This window comes from Mauremys reevesii, linkage group 6, assembly GCF_016161935.1.
Source record: "Mauremys reevesii isolate NIE-2019 linkage group 6, ASM1616193v1, whole genome shotgun sequence".
Taxonomy (NCBI): domain Eukaryota; kingdom Metazoa; phylum Chordata; order Testudines; family Geoemydidae; genus Mauremys; species Mauremys reevesii.
Window position 1 is genome coordinate 70,059,855 of NC_052628.1, and position 24,707 is coordinate 70,084,561.

General features: G+C 40.0%; 1 long non-coding RNA gene across 1 annotated transcript in view; it reads right to left on the minus strand.

Annotated features, from left to right (window-relative positions):
* LOC120407355 overlaps positions 1-24,413 on the minus strand; it is a 132,623-nt gene extending 108,210 nt beyond the window's left edge. The window contains exon 1 of the long non-coding RNA XR_005599907.1: positions 24,064-24,413. This is a non-coding gene — a long non-coding RNA (uncharacterized LOC120407355). The remainder of the gene's footprint in view (positions 1-24,063) is intronic.
* Between the last annotated feature and the right edge of the window lie 294 nt (positions 24,414-24,707).

A 24,707-nucleotide genomic window follows, 5' to 3' on the forward strand; every position in this document is an offset into this window, starting at 1 on the left:
AGATTTAGAGTGAAAAGTAAAAATGAGGACCATCCTCATCTACACTGTTTTTGCATCTCCTACCATTCTTGGTTACGTATCTTCCACTGATGCCAAACAGGGCAAGTGAACAACGTGGGTCTCAAATTCTGTTACCTCACTCCCTCATGGTTCAGCTGAGTCTCTGATCATGATATCTTGACAATGGATTGATCGTCTGCACATAGAGTGGCTGCAGGCTGTGCTCTCACGATACATGCTGTATTTAACTGACAGTCCAAGAGTAACGAGTTTTCAATTCACCAGCTGCAGTACAACCTGTCTTGTTGGCAGTCAGCAGTGCCAGTGCTGAAGCACTGGTGCAAAGGTGGGTCTTCCTACAGAACAGAACACCGGCAGTGTGAGCAGACTGCCCATCTAAACCATCACTGCCTGTTCTTTGCCAAGGATGCCAGGAACAATAAAAAATAGCTGTTCAGCTTGTTTTTCATAGCCTATGACTGTGCCATTGAAAAATGGAGTTGGATTATAATTTCAGTAAAAAACAATGCATCTCTCACACACACACACCTCTCTTCACGACCCTGCATTCATCCCAACTCTTTTATGGAGCACTGCCACATTTCATATTGATGAATTGGCAGAGGGAAGAACCCTGTACACATTCTTCCATAGACTCTTTACACAGAAGGAATGGGGGACATCTCTACCTTGGCCATATTTTTATGGAGTTGGCAAAACATATCTGGGGCCTCCCAAAGACATCTATCCAGCATTTATCATCTCTCCCCCTCAAGTCCCCAGGTCCACCTACTTGCTGGAATTAGCTCTCAGCCAAATAGTTTGAACTGTGTCAAGACTGTGGCAAACTCTGCATGTCCAGCTACCGTAGCTTAATGCAAGTCCTCCATTTAACTGATAATTGGCTGAACACCAAATACTGAAATATCCAGCTCTTTGAGTCAGGGTTGTTATAAGCTCTTGATGTTAAGAACATGGGGGAGGGGGAGGAACGGGATCATCAGGGAAATGAGAATGTGATGAAAACCACAATCCATTTATGTCACCTCAGTAAAGCATGCATGTTTCTTCAGTCAATTTAACAAGAAAATGGGACCATATGAACAGCAGCAAACAGACTCATTTTAGAAGAACCTCAAAGGGGATATGTTGCAATTTGCAAGTCTTTTTGCTGAGCAGTTTGGGGGGGGGGAGAAAAAAAAGACAGGCTAAGTGCTGCTGCCTTTACTGTTGTAAGTAGTCAGAGAGCTGAACTTGCACAAGGCTTTTGACCTACTTTGTATCACTAATAACCCTCAAACTTAAAACCTTAAAGTTTCCAGATACTAATCTTAGTCAAAGAAGGAAGCATAGTTAAATAACCAGCCTAATGTAACCGTCTCTACAAATATGCTTAATAGATAAGGAAAAAGGTCTCTGCCATCAGAATATAAATATAAAATTGAGCCAATGGATTGAAACACCTGCAGTTTATTAATTACAGCTATATGGCATACCACATTTGTCAATATATTCATATAAGCAGAACACTAATCAGGTGTATGAGATTGAGCATTTAAGATCTGTGCTTTACTCAACAATATTGTATGTTGTACTTTGACACAGTTCTCTCCTTGGCTACAAAATACATTAAGTTCTAAGAGATTTTTCAATATCCTTGTAACCCTAACAGCATATATCAGAATAAATTCCTTTCAAACTCAAATGAAATATATGGCAGTAGTGTTTTAGGTCATGTTACTGCCACTTGTAAGTCCAATGAACATGAAAACACTTGGCTTAATTGAGATAGAAATATGTCATTTTGGTTACAATTCAGAACAAGCAGGGGTACTAGAACAGTTTTTATAGTGGGGTTGCTGAGAGCCATTGAACCAAACTGTGAACCCTGTATTTGATAGAAATAACTTCAAGCCAAGGGGTACAGCTGCACCCCCAGTTCCAGCACCTATGAAGACCAGTGTTCCTCATACCTGTGAGCAGAAACTGAGTCATTTGTTCTGTAGACCCTCTTTTCCTCCTCCAACACAGATATCTTGTGTGAGGAGTGGAGTCTGAAAGAGGTTTTACAAAAGCTGTGATAAAATTGATCATATTTCTGAGATGCTCACACTATGCTTTGTAAGGGGCTTTGCAGCCAATACCAAATTGCTGTTCAAAGAAATTGATCGGTGTGTGTGTGTGTGTGTTTAAGTCTGTATACTGGAAGTTTTTAAAACTACAGCACTTCCTTTCTTAGTCCAACTGTAAACAAATTAGTAGATTTATTTGGGCATAAGATTTCATGGTAAAAAGCCCCACTTCTAATGGGTTTTTACACCCACGAAAGCTTATGCCCAAATAAATCTGTTAGTCTTTAAGGTACCACTGGACTCCTCGTTTTTGTGGATACAGACTAACACAGCTACCCCTCTGATACTTGTAAGCAAATTAATGTTTTACAAATCTATCAGAGGAAGCTTAATTGCCAGAATAAAACAGAAGTGCTTGATGTTAGTACCAGGAAATTAAATATGTTGACCCCTCCACATACCCATTTCAATAGCAGAGCCCTGATGGCCAGATTCTGATCCTTTTTACACCACCATAAATTCAGAATGTCCTCGCTGACTTTAAATGTGTGAAATCAGATTTGGCCAGGTGTGTTTTACAGAAGATATTTTGAAAGTCTTACCTAAAAAGAACACAGGGGCTGTGACAACATTGAGACTAAAGGCAAAATATGAGAAAATTGGTTTTATATCTTGTCATTTAGGATCACAGTTCTCCTCTGTCATCTAGAGGAGGTCAGTACACTGGTGCAATGGAGAATGAATAGTTAAATTTGAGATAATGGAAAATTTGAAGCAGAGTGATTTCTACTTGTATAAGCAGAGTAAAAACTTGAGACTGAGGGCTTATCTACCCAGGACAATATTGCACAGTAAGCCTGGGTATGAATCAATAGCTTACTAGATTGGCACTGTCTTTATGCAGCAGAGTACTACCTGGAACTTTTAGTCTGCATAGGATGTTACTGTGCCAAAGCTAGTGCTTTGTAGATTCACACTCTAGTTTGCTGAGCAGTAACCTCCCATGTGGGCAAGCCCTGAAAGTACATGATCAACGGTGATAGACATATGGAAGAAACAGAAGGGGAAAAACTGAAAGTTTAAAAAAAAAAAAACCACACCCCCACCCACCACCATTGACTAGATAGCAACAGAAGAGCAGGTGGAAATATAACAGCTACAGCCAAAGTGTCAGCATCATGTTCATATATGAAGTTTTGGATGGGAAGCTTCCAAATCAATGCTCTTTGCTGAAATATTTTCTAAATTGCTTGATCTAGAGATTGTGAGGACTTAATATATTAAGTATTTTTATATATCTGCTGGAAGAGTATGTCAAAATAGCAGATATTTACAAGAGCAGATTAAAAGGAACAGAAACAGAAGACCTGATTCTGAGTTTACACCAATATATTAAATCAGCAGTAGTCCCACTGAAGACAATACAGTTACACTGGTGTAAAAAGCAGTGTAAGAAAAATCTGGTCCTGAATTATTGGAACAGGAATAGTACAAAGAATACAAAGGACATACAGTTCCCACGTCTATTAACAACCAGATTGGAAAAGAGGGATCTAATACACCAGTAAAGCAGGATTTCCCAGATGAATACTTCACATTTGCCCATTCACAAACAATCAGATCACTTATTAAATTAAAGTTATTTCTGAGACAGACAACATACAACTTCCCAGACAAGAAAACTGAACTCAAAAGATGGACATGGGCCTTTTCAGTTAGTGCAAAATTAACAAGAATTCTTGGTACTTTTTGCAGAATCAGTTCCAAGTTAAATGCTTACTGCTGTGGTAGGCATTATAGAAAACCCTAGATCTTGGAGCGGCTCATTGACTTCAATAGGATTATTCATAACCTTACACTCAGTTGACCAGTGTGATACAATACTAACGATCTAATATTCATGTATTAGAACACAATCACTTTAGACACCAACTTGGGCCAAAAAGGTATCTATATATTAGAAGTTAAATGCCTTACAGTTGTGTTGAACTGTTCAGTACTTAACATCTTCATTTAAATGTGAAGCATCTACTGTAGATATCTGACTTTATTCCTCTGCAACAATATACTAGACTATTAACTTTAGTTCTTGGAAGATTGCGTAAATGGAGATTGGACATGTTCTGTTGAAATGCTTTCTGAGTTTGTTATATTGTCTGCTCTTCTATCTTGCCTTTTGCATTAACAGACTGCTTGAAAGCCCTGTAAGTGCCAAAATGTTTGCAATGTCATATGTTTCAAATTGTAATAGAGGAAAAGTCAATATTAGTACTGTGAGCCTATACTAGAAGTTTACAAAATGATAGAAATCAATTTTAAGAAAGCAGCCCCTTCTGATCACTATATTAAATAATGTATTTTCTTTAGTACCCAACTGTGAACTATTATGAAATTCAGCTCTCTTTTCTTTTAATTCTTCTGGATGGTCTGTTTTACTCAAGGTGGCATAGGAATGCAAGAACATAAGAAATTCTTGCATTATTGAAAATTCATATATTTTGCAAGACAAAGATGTCTATAAGCTTCTCTGAATCTGGTCAGTTGTGCTTTTTACCTGGATAAAGCATGGAAATACCCAAAGATATGGTATGAGTGCTAAAGATCTACTGTTAGTATAAAGATGACAAAGATGTTTCTGTCAATGTTTTGTTTGTTAGCTTGGTGAACAGTCAATATCATTGACTACAAGGCTCCATTGACTTGCTAATAGCCACCACTTGCCAGGATAGTTAGAATAGCCCTACAATTGTTTCACTCCTTCTTGGAACAGTTCCAGAAGATAGCACCAAGAACAAACTGTGACCTTAAAAACTCCTCCATGGCAGCTGCCAAAGGGTTTGCTGTTCTACAACAGCAACTCCCATCAGGCCTAACTAGCTTATTACAGCCAACATGTTAGTATTTATTCAAAGAGGGTCATGTGAGGTGTAATAAAAGCTTATACATCATACTTCGCACAATTAAGATCAGTATGTACAGATATTTAAGGAGTTGTGTATAAGTATTGAAATTTGGGTCCAAAGCAGAACTGAAACCAGTTGTGGGGACAAGAGGCACTGATTCATGGTTGGTGTCAGCTATGTAGATTAAGCATGATAAACTATTACAATGGAAGCCAAATTAATGGAGTGAACAGGAGTATATGAAGACACCTTGGAGCAATCACCACAGGAAAGGAACCAAGGGTTCATCCAGGCTCTGGGGACAAGGATACGTCCCTTCCTCTTAGACCCCAAATTCTACCTTTTTTATCCATTCATGGAGAAAACCCCTTGAAAGGCACAGGGTATTCATGGAGACTGGACCCTGGTTTTGACTGAAAACCAGCAGTTCTGTCAAAGACTGAATCCTTGGGAGGAAAATATCCATTTTATTAAATAGGAAAGGTAACCACTGATAAGTGTTGACCTAGGATTGTGTTGTGTAACCATTTCTGTTTTCACTTATTCTTACCCACTATCTCAAAGCATCACCTTTGATAATAAAACCTTATTGTTTCACTATAAACATATTTCAGTGTTGTAATGTTATGAAGGACCTGACCCAGAGTTGTGCCTGTCAAGCAGTGTGCACATTGTCTCTTCAGGGGCAGCTTACCTGGTAATTACTTTGAACGTCCAGTATCCATGCTGCAGGGAACACTTCAAGGCCTCAGGGGTTGGCGTGCATTCTACCACTAGGGTGAGGTGATCAAGGAGTCAGAGCTTGTGTGGCCTGAGGCTGGTTTCAGGGTGCTGAGCCACAGCAGGCACGGACCAGACTTCTTCATAATAAGAGTCCTATATTACCCCCCAATCTACCTGCACAGGTGGCATAAAAGAAAGAGGGCATGGCCAGGACATCTCTATAGCTTGCCATTCCTGCGTGCTGGAACAGCTCCCAGGGGCTCAGCAGCAAGTGTAATATAAAATAACGAATGAATGCAAGCAAGACTGTGACACTGGAAGAATATGTAGAGGAATGTGCCTTCTGTATCAGTTGAGAACATACTACTAGGAAAGAGTGAGTGTATGTTAGAGCATGGACTCTCGGGTACAGTTGGAATTCTTGTTCTTCTGGCTATGCAGTCAGCCACTTTGCCCTGTAGTCTTTTTTTCCCCATTTGTAGCTGCCACTGAGATTATGACCTATCTTTCTTTACAGATGCAACCCTTGCTCAAAGTCATGCCGGCCTTTATCACTCCCAAGATTATTGTAATGAGTTTTATTTCCTTGATTAAACTCTGAAAGTTCAAACTGTTGCAAAGAGACAGTGAACCTGTCACATAAGTGTCCTACCCTCTGTCCTACTGTGCACTTATCTATGCAATGACATTCAGGGTACAGTTTGAATGATACTCCTTAAGTCCTACATGATACAGAATCAGAATTCCTAAGGAACCATCTTACAGTCTGTGATGACAGTTGAAGTCCACTAACAGGCTCATTTCCTAGTTTCCATTTATCCATGGTTGGCAATGAGCTATTCTCAGTCAAGGATGTACTCTTGTGTGACTCACTCCTCTGGGTTTGGAGAGATTCAGATCATGGTGCAAGACCGAACATTAATTATTGCCTTGTGATAATGGCAAATGAGATTTCTATGATGGGTGGGACATTAAGGCCAGTAGTCTAGCAGATTTAAAAAACTATGAACAAAGTTAAAATAGGAAGGATTAAAAACAAAATGTGATTTGGAAGGGATCTGAACTCTTACGCTTATGGGCAAGCCAACCTTTAACTATTGGGGATTAGGAAAAAAGACTTTCCTGGTGGGCAACTTATTCCATAACTGCCAATTTTGGGGTTTCTTGCACCTGCCCTGACACAGCTGGTACTGTCCACTGTTGGAGACAAGTTACAAGCTAGATGAGCTACTGCTCTAATCCAAAAGAGCAGTTTGTAGATATTATATGGTAGGAACATATATTTCAGCATGTACAGCACCTGGAAAGTTCCATATTGGTAGTATTCAAGGTACTACATTGGTTAAAAAATAACCCTGTAAAATACTCAGAGGACAAGAAGAAATAATTTTTAAACATTCTGTATTTGAAGCCTGCAAAAATAGGCTATAGAGCAATTATTCAGCCACATTTTTAGTAGTTCTGCTGCCTCAATTTCTGTTTAAATTGAGAGCAACACATTTAGGGAACTATTCTGCACATACTTCCTTATCCATAATAGTCCTAATTGACATCAGCTGAAATTCTTGCTTAGTTAAGGACTCCTCATCCAGGTGAGTTTTGAGATAGGGCCCTAGCAAAATATTACTCATTTAAAAAAATTGTAATTCCTGTAAAAGTAAATTCTGTTGGTGCCCAGGGAGACTTGCACACCAATTCCTGAAGTATTGAAAAACATTGTCTCTGGTGGAGCTGAAACAAAGAAACTTTAACCTGCTCTGTGTGATCTAGAATACACTGAAAACATGTCAGAAGCAAAAAGGTCAATCACCTTAGCTTCAGAAAACTGAAAACTGTCTCTCAAGGCTGACAGCTCAGCTATTTGGCATACTCCTCAGGCAGCCACTGCCTCCTGCCTAGTTTCTGTTCATTTATTACTGAAAACAAGACTTGTGCTAGGCTGCTGAGAAAAGACCTCAAATGTGTTACATGCACAGATACACAAACATGTAGACATGAAAGCTTCACACTTGTAAAACAAACACTGACATCGCTATCCACATGCATAGCATTTGGAGGTTTTTTGGTTTGTTTACTTGTATAAGCTGAAACCGTAGTTTTGAATAGTGGAAAGGGAATTTTGCAATAGTACTGGTAATATTCCAAAGACACCATAAAGAAACAAGGCCACTTGGAGCTGTACCGAGCTGAAAGGAAGGCCAGCTACTTAGGTACCTAAATAGGAATCTAAGTTGAGGTAGCCACACTAAAACATTTTGGCAGAGAAGCTCACAACAAAATACTGTGAGAATTAAGTGCAAAACAAAACCCAAATCTATTAACACAAATTGCTCGGTTAAGCAACTGGAAGTCAGGAAGTGTGCAGATTACAGTTCTGTCCTCTCCTCTTGTGTATGCACAGAGAACAGGCAAGTCTAACTCTTACCATTTAAAGTTTTCCAGAAAAATACAACCCCAAAGGCTAGTTTTCTTGGGCAGCTGCAATGAGTGGGATAAGAAATCTATTTCCTCTTTGATTCACAACTGGAGAGACCCTTAAAGGTTGAGCAGACATGTTTTGATGCTGAAAAGGTCCAAATACCAAATTTGGTTTAGAATGCTCTAAAGTAAATCCTTACTCTTACATTGGTAAAGTGAAGAAAGACTACAGTGCTTGTGCCTGCTACCCAATATAGTCGGATTCCAAAAAGCATCCCTAATCAGCACGCTTAGACACATGCTTAAGTCCAACTGAATGTATTTACATTTATGCACATGTTTAAGTGATGTCCTGAGCCGAGATGATTTCCTGAACTGGGGCCTAAATGATTGTTGAGTTATGATCTTTCTTCCTTTGGCTTTCTAAATTCTGTTGCATGTGTTTTTGGCCATCTGTGGCGATCTAGATGGACTAGCAGCAAACCAATACAATGCTACACAAACCTGCACCAGCGAATCAACTGCCAACTGTTCCCCTGCACGCGCACACACACACACACACCGCTTCATCCTTCCAGTAATGACAAGCTTCTGAAAGACAAACAAAAAGAACGAGGAGTACTTGTGTCACCTTAGAGACTAACAAATTTGAGCATAAATTTTCGAGGGCTAAAACCAGTTAAGTGCATTCTAGCCCATGAAAGCTTACGCTCAAATAAATTTGTTAGTCTCTAAGGTGACAAGTACTCTTCGTTCTTTGTGCTGATATAGACTAACACAGCTACCACCCTGAAACCCGAAAAAGAAAACTCAAAAGGGGATTTGCAATCAAGAAAGAAGTGAACAGACTCCCTCCAAACCTTCTGATTGGATTGGTAATATGAGAACTGCATGGATATTACTGTTGGTGGAAGCCTATACACACAGACAAGAAGAGAAGCATCTTTCATGCTGCCAGTTTGGCCAAGGAAGGTCAACATATGATGGCCCCTAATTTTGCATAATCTGTATAAATCTAAAATAAAGTTCCTGTCCAGTGCTCAAGGCACCCTTAACAAGCATTCCACATGCAATCCAGAAACACAAATCCAGTACTGTAGCTTCACCATGTGTCTGAATTTACTAGCCAGAAGAAAAACAATGATCTCTTCCCCACTCCCAACACTTGACCCCAAAACCAATAAGAGAGAATGAAGTGCTATTTCTGGGCACCAGTTTCAAGGGGTTGTTTAATATTTAGTAAGGATCTTCACATCAGTTTACATTAAAAAAAATAAATTACAGCACATCTGGGCACCACTGCACATTTAAGGGGAGATCACAATGGTTCTCTTCAAGACTGTTTGAGGCATTTCATTCAGAACAATTTATTTTATCTCCACAACTCCCAAAGATGCATGTATAACTACTGCATGTATAACCTGCCTATTGCTTCACTCTTCATACATTTATAACCTTTAGTTAGTGTGGATACTTTATGAGTAAGAAACTTAGAAACATAGTCAAACTACTGGTGAACATTGTGAACTTGAAAATTCTTCTGGAAGTGTGGATTTTTTTTTTTTTTTAAACACGCTCAGCATTGCCCTAACTTTGCTTCCATGGAAATCAATGGTAAAACTCAGACTAGTGCCCCGAATACAGTTAGTGCTACTGAAAATCTCACCATTCACATTTTAATCTGAAGCCTTTTTAAATAGGCAATCAATATGAATAAAATGTATGTTCTCAGCAATCCTGTACAAAGTAATGGACATAGCACAAACAAAAAATTGTCCCCACACTAGTTGTTATGGCAAACTTCAGCCTGGAGGGAGTTTAAACATAAGAATGGCCATACTGGGTCAGACCAATAGTTCATCTGGTCTTCAGACAGTGGCGGGTGTCAGGTACATCAGAGGAAGTGAATAAAACACGGCAATTTATTGAGTCATCAGTCCCCGGTTCCAGGGCCGACTTTAGGACGTGCAGGGCCCGATTCAAAACAGCTGCCGCCAAAGACAACGGCAGCGATTGAGCTGCCACTGAAGATAGCGGCAGCGATCTGGCGGCAGCTCAATTGGTTGCTGCTGTTTCTGGTGGCACTTCAGCAGAGGGTGCAGGGCCCCTCTTCTGGACACTGCAGGGCCCGATTCCTGGAAATCGGTGGAATTGCCCTAAAGCCAGCCCTGCCTGGTTCTCCTCTGGCTCTGGCTCTGCTCAGGCTAGTGTGCTAAAGTTAGCAGTGTAGGAGCATGGCAGTGGCTAGACACCCAAGTATACATCCAGGGGTTCTGGCTGGGTATGTACTCTTCTGCCTGTGCTACTCCAGCTACGCTGCTAGCATGGATACATCTGCGAGAGCTGGGAATCATAGCTCCCAACTGAAATATAGATGTAGCCTTAGAACCTACTACAACAGCCCCCTGCACCCATGTAGAGCCCAGTTAAAATAAGAAGATTCCACATAGATGCTGGAGGCTGTGTTAACTGGGACTGGGACCATGATTTTTCATATAGGACCTTAATTTATCTTATTTTTTAAAAGTTCTGTTTTCTGATTACAAAGCATCTAAAGGTGATAGGATATGGATAGTAAAAACTAAAAAGAATGACTAGAATTATGGTAAGGGTACGAAATGTCACAGTTTAATACTATAGTTGCAAAAATGAAACACTAGATGTGATGCAATAGAAATATCTTTAGTAGAAAACCCAGATTAGGGCTTCTCAGATATTACATTGCTATTATTTGACAAATTCAAGTGCGTTAACTGAATATATTCACCACCAAAAATTATATATTGAATGGTGACCAGTTAGGTGGCAGATCTCATACTATTTAGTTTACACCTACATGTAACATACAAGTTATATTAAAGACATAATACACATTATGTAAAATATTTTACCATATAGTCAATGAAGATTCAACATGCTCAGACTCATGAGGTCTCATTGCAGTCCATAACAAAGCTCCCCCTTCACTTCAGGGAAAGAGAGGTCAAGCCTGTAGAGAACACAGCTATGATTCCATACTGCCAAAACTTCTGCATGTGCTTAACTTTAAATACACAAAGAGTCCCACTGAAGTCAATGAAACTACTCACATGCTGAAATTTGAGCAAGTGAGTAAGTGCTGGCAGCACTTGGGTCCTAAACAGATCCTTTAAAAAGTGAAGGCTCTTGTAAACTCACTGACATGACCAGTCTCATTTAAGTCACATGAATAAAGGTTGTAATACTGCACCTTTGTGTTCTGATTTAGATCAAGTCTATTTATTAAGTCCAGAGTACAGTACAAGAACCAGGCCGAATGTTCATCGCAATCATGCTCATCTCTTATATAGTCCTATTTTTCACTAGATCTCAAAGGCATCAGTATTATTCCTGTTTTTCAGATAGGGAAACAGGAAGAGAGAGGAAGTGACTTACCCAAGATCACCCAGCAGGCCAGTGTCAGAGCCAAGAATAGACTCTAGGTCTCCTAAGTCCTAGTCCAGTACTCTTGCCACTAGGTCACACTGCCTCCCCATTATTTCCAAGTATCGAAAACCTACCAAACTGTTGACCTGATCCTGAAGGAGTTTCACATAAGACTGCTATTGGCTCCTCTGACTCATTTTAAATGTGCAGTTGAACTGTTTCCCCACTTCTGACTTGATATAAATATTCATCAGTGACTGAGCTACTTCTTGCATCTCAGTTCAAATGTTTATGATAAACATATTACTGGGGACTTCTGTTGGGAAATATATGTGAAGCTAGAGTAATTAAATGTGCAGTTTGGCTGCAATACATTTTTTAAAATGTTATACAATATCATAAAAAGAGCACAGCACTATCTGTTGGCTGAGGTAGCTATAACAGATGAAAAATAGGTTATGCAGATTATATAGGAAGTACATTAAAGTAAAAAAGTTAGAACAGTGAATTACAAAAAGTTACTCTACATGTCCTTTTAGTTAGGAAATATATTTTAAAAGTGCATCTGAAGTGCTACTGAAAGTAAGAAGCTATTCCACTTTAAGTTGAATAGCTTTTCAAACTTTCCCAGTGTCAAATGATAAACAATAGTCGAGAGAAAAATGAATTAACCTACAGTATCATAGATCACTGTGGACTTTAGCCTCCTGCCTCTGTGGATCTTTAGTGCTTTCAAATGGCAATAGCAACTTAATAAAAAATAAAATTACACTAACACTTCTACCACACATCTATCCTGAGAATTTGTAAGAGAACTATCTATGAGTGTCAAGTACCAGAGGGGTAGCCATGTTAGTCAGGATCTGTAAAAGCAGCAAAGAGTCCTGTGGCATCTTATAGACTACCAGACTTTTGGAGCATGAGCTTTCGTGGGATGCATCCGACGAAGTGAGTATTCACCCACGAAAGCTCATGCTCCAAAACGTCTGTTAGTCTATAAGGTGCCACAGGACTCTGCTGTCTATGAATGTTTCTTCCTTCTGTAGGCTTAGATTATGCCTGGCTATGTATGGTGGGCATGTAAGCAACCATCTCTCTTATGCTTCTGAACCTATACAATAGTCACAAATGCAGCCTAACAATCTCCTGGAGCAAGAATTATGGTGAATAATAACTGGGCTATTAATATAGTTTCCTTCTTTCCTCATTGACACCTTTCCCTTAAGACGACAATAACTTGTTTGGTTAACACAGCTTCTGTGCCAACTGGGGGAAAACAAGTTATTGGGTCTAGCCCACACTCCTTGCACATGGGTCATCCTAATCCCTAATTAGCTTCATAGTTCTGGCCAAAACATGCTCCTATAGTAAGCAATATACCATTCTCCCTGAGTCCAGGCACAGTAGCTGGCTAGATATGGGGAGGGTAAATGCTTTTCAAGACCTTCAGTAACTTACTGTCTCCCCCTGCACCACCACCACTAGGTCCCTCTCTCCACAGAGCAAGAGGGAAGTAGGGGAGTAATTATGGGTCACAATTCCTTCTGAGAGCTGCTCATGAGAAGTAATAATGCACCACTCATTATAATGCAGTAATAATGTATTACACAGCCTAAGCCAACCTAGCCTTGTGTAAACACCCAGACAGCTATGGGGCTAAATACAAGTGTTAGTTAATGTCCAATGTACATTTTCTGATTGCACCTCTTTCCTTAAAAGCCATGAGACTTGGAAGAAACACAAAGCTAGTACATTTATTGCATCTACAGAGTTAGAAATATCTTCCTGTGGTTTGCAGTGGCATAGTATAAAAAAAATTGAAAAGCAGTCATGAAACTCATGTGTTCTTGAAGCCTGGAAAAAATAGGCTACTTCTGAAAGCAGTTGTGAGGCAGATTAATGTTAGTCTTCTTAAGACGACCAGTACAGGAACCAATACACTTCTACCTATGGCTCAATTTGCCACCTAATTAAGGAGTAAATTTTATGCTCTGCTAGGAAGAGGTACTTCTAGGATAATGAAGACAAAAACAGCACAAAGTTGTTGATCTTTGATTTCACAATATTGCAGTTCAGCAGTTTGCCAGTTGATTCAGAACATTATTTTGCAGATCTGTAACATCTCACTGAAATTGATCATTATGTGCCATGCAACATTTGTGCTTCAATAATCCGAAATCCACTTACATTAGCACTCATACACTGGCGGAGATCTGCTCAGGCGCCTGCTTCCCAGTTACTTACGTTAATTTATACGTCTGGAACATGAATAATTTATCTGACTGATTGATTGACTGAAACCGGATCAAAAATTCTCTTAACTCCCTACAAATCTCAATGTGTGAGGGCAGGAGAGCTATGTATTGGTCAGTAGTATTGCGGATCAGCAACTTTGTCTTCCATTTTACATTTTTAACACCAAGATTGTTTTTCTGGACACTTCAGAAAGATAGCAGCTGAGATAGCAGTAATATGACTATGCTTCTGTAACAGCTTTAAAATGACATTACTACTAGGCAAAGCTATTTGTAACAAGTGTGAGGTACAGAACCCATAAACCATCACCAATGTTTTAATCCTAACCTAGAGTGACTATTTCTAGAGATGGAGGACAATTAAGTCATCATACCACTGCATTTCTTGAACTCACTCCTTAAGGCTCCCAACCACAGAGGCAGTTTAGGATTCTTTTCCAATATGTGGATGCATACATTGAAATTACTGGTTCCGCTCACATGGACTATCAAACAGCCATCATTAGATGTTCGCTATTTGGAGACATTATAATTGACTGAGATTCAGAGCAGTGATGGTAAACCAAAAGCTTCTGCAATTCTAGTTAATCAGTCTCTGGACCCATTCAGAGCCACCATCACATTCCTTTCCCTTCCCCCTAATTAAAAGAGGGTTTTCTTCTTTCCCCACCCTAAAGCCATCTGGATCTACTGACTGAATCTAGGAGCGTTGCTTTATAGAGGAAAGATCGTACATATTAAAGTTGAGGCTGATCTACCCTAGATGACTGCACTGTATCAGTTTTAGGGGTTTCGCACATGTCAGAAAGAATCGATGATCGTCTCTTGACTGTGTACCAATACAGAGTGGTGGAGATAATCTGAAAGGAATATTTTTTTCCTCTCCCTTCCCTATCTCGCTTACAGAGCAAAAGAATTGTGGTCACTCAAATCAAGGACCAGGATCTGGCAGCAATAATAGTGATGGATTTTAAATCCCTGCTATTATGTCACATCTTCACCTGCCACCCCAACCACTTGACAACACTGAACTGAAGAGGGAATGTAAATTGAGCAGAGCAGCATTGTTCAGCAAGGTGGAAAATCAATTGTTAATGTTTCCCTGCTGCACAGGACAGCTCTGACCCATTTTCACTGTAAGTAAAATTCTTGAATACTGCAGAAAGCCTGAGTGCAGTAATTGAGATTTATGCAGCTGTCCCATTCTGGCAAAGATGGAGAGGAAGTATGAAATCCACCCTCTGAACACAGGGCAGTCTGTGGGGCTCCAGTATGGTCTCATTGATGCAGAACAAATGCCCAAGTTCCTCTCCCAGCCTGGCCCTAATGTTCCCCTCCAAGCATCATATTCTTAAGTGGGCACAGAGCTGGGCTTTTTCCCTACTGTTACTCTTCAGTCCTGGCTACAAAATGTAGGTGGCAGGATGCTGGAGAGCAGTAGGATCACATGGCTTTTTGAATACTGCCAAGCCCATCCAGACTGTGAAGCATTACCTCTGCTCTCCTTTCCACTTCTAGATTTATTAGAATGACATTATTAGTTGGCCAGTTTCTTACATACATCATAGAAGTAGTGGGCCTTGAGGAAGGAGAGAAGATGTTTCAAATCATAGGGCATAGTTGGACTCTTCTCTTCGATGACCTTCACTTTTCAGCAAACCCAGGGACATAATTAATAAGTGTCTGACTTGGGTTAAAAAAATTTAGACTTTTGAGTGGGCCCCAAGTCACTTGCTGCATTTTCCACCTGGAAGCCTTGTCCCTGCTTTGAGATTTATTTTTTGGTCAACATGGAAGGCAGAGGTTGCTTGAAAGCAAGCAAGCTGATTTCTGCATCAAAAAAGAGCCACAGCAGTCTGATGTACAGGGGGAGGGATGAGGTAGAGCCATATTCTAAAAGATCTGATTGAGGGTAAGTGGCAAGAGTCTTTTCCCTGTGAGAACTAGGAGACAGGGAGATGAGCACGAGGTTTCAGGGAGAAGGGGGCGGGGGGAGAACCCACACACCACACATTGTACTTCAACAGACACCTTATAGTCTGGTTGAGGGTTAAAAAGAGAAACAACTCTCCTCAACCCCAGAAATATAAACCTACAGAAGAGCTGGCTGAGGAGAGAGTTCTCCTGATTCCCCTTTACACCCCAACTCTCATATCCTGCCTGAGAGCTGGCCATTTGCCTCTGTTCTCTTCCAGGCTGTCCTTTGATCTGCTACTGGCAGGGAACCGTGCTGTCAGCAGCACTTCCTTTCCTGTTCCCACAGCCACTTAACACTCCCCTCCTAGTGGGTGAGAGGCGAGGCTCCTGCTCTCTGAAGTAGCCAGGGTGGGGAAGTCAGAGTGCCTTGCAGCACAACTGCCCCCTGATAACAAAAAAAGCAAAAGCTGATCTACTATCTGCATGTTCTTCTTGTCTCCTGTTTTACCTATAAGCCTGCAATGTATGAGGCAGAGTGTCTCACAGCTTGTTCAAGGAAAAAATAAATTTGAAGTAGTGCATTCACTTAGGAATACCTTCCATTTGTTCCACTAGGTGTGTCAGTGTGGACATGATTTATACTCCATTTCTTAAGCCAAATACTGTGAGTTCTCTGAACATCTGGCTGGCATCTGGGAGATGCACAGTATGCATAATCAATCAGAACATCATTGTGAGGTTTGGTAATGACAGATAGAAATGGCTAGGTTTACTATATTATTGTTCAGCAGGGTACTGAAAAACAGCAGCTTTCAACATGTATTAAAAATAATTGTTTTAACTGACTAAAATGTAGTATTTGTATTTAACAAAAATAATTTAGTGAACACCTGTCTACGTTTCACTTTTTTAAAATAAAGTGGATCTGATCATCTTCATTTCCTGTCCTAAGGTGTTATGCAGTGTTAATGCCCATTGTTAAACAGCTACTATGTTTTAGTGCCAGACATAGGTACTGACCCTGATCCTGCAAACACAGACCTTTAAGCAACTTTCTGCAGGGGTGCTTTAAGAGCTTGCAGGATCTGAGCTATAGTTTTAAAGTTCTTTACAAAGGGGTCTTTTAGGATGACAGACTATATATAAAGGTAATATTATGACTGATAATGAGACCTAACCAGTAACCCAACTTTATTTGAAAGCAATTTTTCTTCCTATATTTTGCTGTCAAGAACATGAATCAAGGACCTTTTGATTAAAACAGACCTACCATCCTGACAGATCACCCATGTTACCAAATCTGATCCCTTTTTCTCCAAAATATAGGAGTCAGTTTAGTATCCAGTGACCAAGAAGCCTATTACACAGAGAAATTGACTGAAAGGAATATGAAAGGGTAACGTGGTAGCCTCTGAACTGAGTGCATTATTCCACTCCTTTAGTGTTACCACACAGGCTCTCAGCCCTTTGTGAGTTTCTCTTGTGTGATGGTATGGGAGATGGAGATGGCCACTTGCTTATCTCTCTCTAAAGCTACAATTGAAGACAGAGCCATCTCTAAGGTATGGCAAATCAGGGTGACCACTCTGTGCCCCATGCTTTTGGGGGCCCTGCAGGCCAGCATGATTGGCTGGCACAGTCGGTCCCAGAAGTGACAGATTAATCACTTCTGCCCCAGGCCCTGCACCGCTCCAAGAATGGCCCTGACTGAAGAGTATCTAAATCTATAACAGATTAATAGTTGCATCGGGACAGGGGGGAAAAATCACAACTGTGGTGCCCATCTCAGGCATATTGGCAACATGCTTCACATATGGAAAAGCAAATTTCTACAATTAGTTACATGCTGTATGAAGTGTGTTGTAGGCATGTTTCAAATAAGTGACTAAACTATCTAGAAATACAATTATAAAATCAGCTACTTTTATGTTGCATGACACAGTAAACACTATTTTAATACATTTGTTTTGGTGCCCCAATGGTGCATTTCTTTATTTCAAGTGTGTGTACCTGTCAAGCTTCCCATATCACACACAGCCATGCATTCCATCAAAGTCAAGTCCACATCTAGCATGACAAAAGACCTACTACTAGCTTCCCCACCCATGCCAGGAAAGATCAATCAGGTTATAATTGGCTCTCTAATTGGTACTCCTTTGGACTGTAGCTTTATTTACTTGCAGCCAAGTGGCACTCAGATGAAGTAATTTGTTTTCAACCTTTGAAAACATCAAAAAGTCTGCTCCAATATACTATATCTGGCTTATCAGTGATGAGCAAATATTTGTAGATAGAAAAATAGAGAGAGAACCTGCACCTATCTTCCATGTCCAGAAATATCCATACTAGTTCATCTGATACCATCTTATTTAAACATTTTTCAGAGATCTTATTTTAAATTAGTATTTACCTTCAGGGCTAGGATCACTGTGGTACAGCACACTGCTCCCAAACACCCTAAAAATCTGACTTGTTCTGTTCCCTCTATTCCTACAGCCAACCTTCTCAAGAGTGAGGGATAACTTCTCTCACAATACAGCCACTCCCTTGTCACAGGTGAATACGCTAGAGGTTGAATGTAATTTCTCACAACATATCAGATACTAGGTAGGATCTTGGCTCTGCTGGAGGGTGGCATTTATAACCAATAGACAGAAAAGCCAGTAGTGATAGTTTTGTCTTTCTAGTATAAAGAGCTGCAATCATAGTGGTAGCTTAAAATACAGAAGCAACTATCGATTATGACAAAATGTCAAAGATAATACTGTGAGACTACATTGTGGAATGTGAAAAGGAAAACAGAGAGGGAGATACAGCAAGCAGTTTCAAAATGGCCACTATAAAGTTGCAGCTGCAGATCACTGACAAATTTAAAGGGGCTCATAAAAGGCATGCTGGGAGAGAGTGTTCCTATAAGAGGACAATTCTCCACTGGGGAGCTTTGGGGCTAGGTAATCATGAAGGGAAAGGGTTTTCAGCTGCCTCTATGTTTACTTTAGTACCAATACTCAACATGAGTGTACTTAACAATACTCAGGGTGAGAGAAATTAATTTTGGTTTCTGAACATTAGTTTTCTGGTATTCTCCTATGTAAACAAGCTACTATGACCAAGCCTAATGCTAGTTTAAATCCCTGTATTGATCATTGTTTAAGTTTGAGCAGGTAGCATCTCTCTAGTGTTAAGGAAACATTTACTATGAGGTTAAAGATAAAGGGGAAGAATACTATAAGTGTCAGAGACCTCATCTGCCAAATTCTGACGGACATTCTTCCAGAGTTTTCTTCTAGTTTGAGGATTTACGATGACCATTGTAGTAAAGCACTGGAACTAGATATGGTTTTTTCCTTCTGAGAATCAAGGAAAGAATGAAATAGTGGTGCTGGTGGATTTCAATAAGCCAGACAGGACATTTTTGTAAAATGTCTGTCTAACTCTATGCCAAGAAATCCACTCTCAAACTGTGCAATCAGCCCCTACAGCCTTTCATAGCCAGATATTACATTCCTCTTCAATATGTTCTCTTTGTGAGACAGTGGTAAAATAACCAGGCTACCTACTATAAAATACCTATTTTGACAGGTCAATGTTTCTTTGGGAATAAGCCTCCCAAAGTTATCTTTAAAACTTTAACATGTAGTACAAATAATGGTAGACTGGGAACCTGTTGTTACACAGAATTATAACTTCATCTGTTACAGAGAGCAAGCTTTACACAGTGCACCAACATATCACAAACATTGCATTCATTTGAAATGCTAAAAAGGAATATCCAAAATAACCAGGGGGAAGGAAACAAAAAATAGTTACCAGTACTATTTTGCTGTTATAAATTTGGAGGTGTTTTAATATCTACAACTGCCTTATTGCCATAATGTTGAATCATTAAAAGGCAGTGCTTCTGCCATGGATTCTAAGGTTCCAATCATAGCACCAAAGTCTCCTCTTTGTAATCAAAGTACTTATTTTTTAGAACAAAACTTTAAAGAACTGAGTCATTGGGCAATATAGTTTAGTTTAACATAGCTTTCATGGTACAGTTTCAAAACATTTTAGTGAGTTCGATACCCTCACTCTCAGCAGCAGCAAGTCTCATACATCACTGAGTTGGGTAGAAGTAAAATATAAATCAGTGCTGAAATATGAAAGCAGAAAAAAGATACATGCTACTAAGTACTCCTGAAGTTTAGTCTGAGAAAGTGCCGACTAGAAGGATTCGATAATGGGGGAAGGGAAAGGTGAGTGGAATCAACGTACATAGAAATATTTTGATGTGTGATCATATATTTGGAGAAGTGAATCAGTAGCCTAAAGGGAGGGTTGAACAATTAAAAGAGAAAACAACCTCCCAACTGTGACTAATTCTAAAGACAGGAAACCCATGTTTTAAAACTAGAGATAATGAGAATGAGTATGGGACTGGGAGCAAGTTAACTAGTGGACAAGTACATACTACAGGAGCCCACTCAATGACACCACCCATCTGTGAATTTGACCTTAGTGCCTATGTGTGGTACTATGTTAAGTGAAATTGTGCATTTTTTTTTTAAGACTAGTGTATGGATATTTTATGCATTTTAGTGTGACAACACTGAAACTACATAGCAAGCAAACTAAACATTGCTTGAAGGTTTATTCATGAGTTCGTGAGCCTCAATATCAAACTAATCAATCATTTTTATTTTGAAAATTTCAAAGACTTGAGTCCATTTTCTGGACTAACAGAACACAATTTACTGTTTTAAATTAAAGACACTGAAGAGTTAAAGTTCTCAAGTCACCTTTGTAGAGGAGGCTGGTTGAGATGGAAAAAATATAGCCTTTATAAAGGATTCTTGAAACATTTTTTTTGGAGATGATCTCACTGTTTGCAACAAGCCTTCTGGTATTCAGTAGGGAGAATCTCTTTGGGCTACAGAGTGCCTTTTCTCTCCCTCTTCCCAATCATATTCCATTGAAATGTAAAATGTTAAAAATTCTCATCTCCTTTCCACAACAATAGTGGCAGGAAGGAAACAAAGAAATTAACATTGAAGCCAAGCCCACATCACCACCAAAGCAATAGCAATGTACTGCACTAAGAACCACCACAAAGATGGCAGAGCAGCTGCACCAACAGTGGGGGAGAAGAGAGCTGGCTGACCTACTCCGACTATGTAAGCCCTTGGACCCAACACATGCCCACTGCTGTGCCTCCCCCCGGCCCATTTACCCACCACCACCCAGGGTCACTGCATGGGCAGAGGCAGAGAGCAAGAGACTGACTATCCTGGCTTCTCCTAGTCACTTCTAGACCAAGCATACTATGCCAGTGGCCAATCCCATTCTGGGGACAACACACAGGGAAGGAGCGCACTCATTTCTGGGCAAAGGAGACACAACACACAGACTGAATTCCCCAAACCACCAACACCCAATCCGCTCTTGGACTCAGGAATCCATCCTTGCGCTGGGAAAATAGCCTTCTTGTACTGCCAGCCAATGTTGTTAGACCTGTAGCTCAAATAGCAGCACAATGCTGAGGACCCAGGATTCAAATTCTGTACACTAAGGCTTCATGGGTGAACTAAATCTGGCATTTCTACATTCCTTAAATTATAACATAAGTTATGTTCTTTTAACATAGGTTTTGGGCTCTGTAATTATTTATATTGCACTTTGTATTACTGTCACTTAAGCTTCATCATGTACATTTAATCCAAATCTGACTCCAAAACAAGTGTTGTGACCTTGTTAACTGTTTCTGGTCAGTTAATATTTGAGAGAGATTTGAATTATCTCCTCAGATAATTACAATACAGCTTGTAATTTTGAAGGTCCTGTTTGTTTAGCTTATGAGAAATAAAAAAAATTGCCCCAAAAGCTTATGCCCAAATAAATCTGTTAGTCTTTAAGGTGCCACCAGACTCCTCATTGTTTTTGTGGATACAGACTAAGGGCAGGTCTATACTTACCTGCCAGGTCGACGCGTAGCGTTCGACTTCTCGGAGTTCAAACTATCGCATCTAATCTAGACGCGATAGTTCGAACTCCGAACGCGCTCCCGTCGATTCTGGAACTCCACCACCGCGAACGGCGGTGGCGGAGTCGACGGGGGAACCGCGGACTTCAATCCCGTGGCGTCTGGATGGGTGAGTACTTCGAACTAAGGTAGTTCGACTTCAGCTACGCTATTCGCGTAGCTGAAGTCGCGTACCTTAGTTCGACCCCCCACCCTAGTGTAGACCAGGCCTAATACGGCTACCCCTCTGATACACGATTTTCAAGAAATCATATATGCATCATGTGAGCTTGCGCAATTACTAAAACCTGTGAAATTACAGTGTCCAATTGCTACATTCCAAGACCATGTTGGATAGATAGAACACTTGTGTGTTGATTTAAGCAGTGTATGTCTGATACAGTGTGATTAGGTGAAAACTGCATAACATGCTAGAAGTTTATACCTCTGTCTTTTTTTTTTCCCCCACAAATGTCAAGACTCACACTAAAAATCAAGTTCTAAAAAGAAACACCGTTGCTTATCAGAAGCATTCCCAAAATTCAGTGTATACTCAAGTGGATGTTTGTTTTCCAGAGCAATATAAACCAAGATTGAATTCATAGGATGACAAGCTCATGGCCTAGTTTTCAAAGGTGCCAAGCTTCTACTGTTCCTACTGAAGTCAATAGGAACTGCAAGTGCTCAGCCCCTCTCGAGCTCAAGCACTAAGTGAGAATAGGATTCTTCACCAGCAATCCCAACAAAACAGCTAAAAACAATTGTGTTTCATAAACTGAAAGTTTGACAGCTCATGCTGGGCAGGAAAATTCAGAGTTAGCGGGGCAGATCCTGAGCTGGTGTGAATTGTCATTGAAATCAGTGGAGCTAAGGCTTTGACCTTAACCTCATTCTTCTGTGTCTTGATACTGCAAAGAGTATTGTATGCAATTAATAACTGCAGGAAGTACAGAGATTCCTGCACTCTTTTAGCCCCAGCATTTCTGCATTTTCAAAGTTGTGTCTTGGTGTTACTATAGCTAGCAGACATCCAACAACCAGTGCATAGAAGATGAATACCCCATGTAATTTTGATGTGAGAAAAATAGCTAGACAGAAAGAGAATGCTTAAGAAAAAAAGGATAGCGCTGAGCTCCATGAAATTACATGGAGTGACAGCAGCAGACCACAGATCCATCTGGCAACTTTAATCTATGCATCTGGCAGTTTATGGGCAATAACTCCACTAGTCTTGACAAAAGGCAGAAATATTTATCATCACCTCCGAACAAGACACCTGCAAGCCCAGAATTAGTCCTTATAAATCTAGCTGCAAAAAAGTTAGCTGGCGCAGTCAGTGTAAACAGCCTATTGACCTTTAAAGAATTAGAAATTACCATTCATCAGCCAATAAGAAAAACAGAAGATTCTCACTTGTGTATGTTTGTATGACGGAAATATACAAATCTAGGAATGTTAAACATTGTAATATACTATCACAAAAAGGAGTGTGTATTTACCTTTGAAAGAACACAAACAGTAACTGGTTGTTCAAATCAATAACTAATCCCAAACAAATTAAAGTAAAACCTAACCGAGAGGAAAAAGAGGTTCCCCTCCACCATAATCCTCACTGTCATCAAAAACCCTACATTTTAAAAAGAGGTTGGCCATGAAGCATGTCAAATGACTGGGTAATTGAGAACCAGCATGGAAGCTGGTTCTAAAGCAGAGGGCTCCTCATAGACAATGTTCTACTGCTAACCCTTGTCTTTTATATCAAGTGATATTTAAAGTGCCTAGCTATCATAGGAATAGACTCAGAACAGTTATAATTATGGTGTATTTATAGAAGTATCAGATCTTCAGATGCTACATAGTTTTAAATTTGCAACTTTTTCCAAAAAGAATAGAATATGAGCAGGACAAGAGACAGAATATTACACTTTTTAAAATAAAGAATAGTGAATGAAAGTCAATGTTAGTTTCATAGACCACAAAGCTGTCTCTGTTGGTACTACACATGAGCCACTTAGCCTTAACTCCTCATCTTTAGCTATCCAAGAAAACTACGCTATTGTTCAGATTTCCTTATGCCACTGGATGTTTTTGTTTTTTAAAGTTTGGACAATTTCACTTTTCATGCTAAACTTGAGCACAGTCCAAGGCTGTAACACAATATCTCAATTGATAGTTATAACAGACTGTGTGATTATTTTGTTCTGGTTTTTCTTGACTTGATACAGCTGTAGTGAGTAGTCAGACAGCTAAATCCTAGCAAGTCTTTTTAGACACAGAACAATTTTACAGATATCCTTACAGGAGAGAAGAGGCATTTAGGGCAAGTCTAGTTATACTCAGTCAAACGATGTGTAAATAAATCTACTCACCAGTAGACAACCGCTTATAGGCAGGTGTAGGGTAGCAGCTCTTGTTTCTGTAGCACCCTGAGCCAACAGTCTCTCCAACACTGTGATCATTTTTCTTCCAGTGACTCAGGCTTGCAGCCAGCTCACCAGCTTAAGTCCACCCCTTCTAGGATCACAACTATCCAAACTTAAAACTCCAAAAAAGTATCATTAACACAAACAAAGTCCTTTTCCTTCTCAGCCTGTCTTCCAGGCTTAGCCGGCAACACCCTGCTGAGTTCAATAACCCTTGTATGCCACATTCCTTAGCACCAGTAGAGGAACCATCTATTCTAGGTTCCAGGGTCTCTCCCAGGCCACTGTCTGGAGAGTTTTTCATTATTCTCTGGAGTTTCTTCCTTGTGCTCTTTCCCCAGCTGCCCTTCATCATCATTTAAGCCTGGTTCTCCCTCTTTATTGCATTCATGTTCTGCTCTTTATGGGGAATTGCCAAATCCCTCTCAGGTGGGGCTCATTCTGTAATCAGGTTGGCTTAGCCCTAGGCTCTCCATATGTTATTCCACCACAAGTATCAGAATATTGAGCAACGTATTTCTAAAGGTAATGAAATAGAGCATCTTGACTGACCTTTCTGTTTGAGACAAGTAAAAATATAATCAACACAC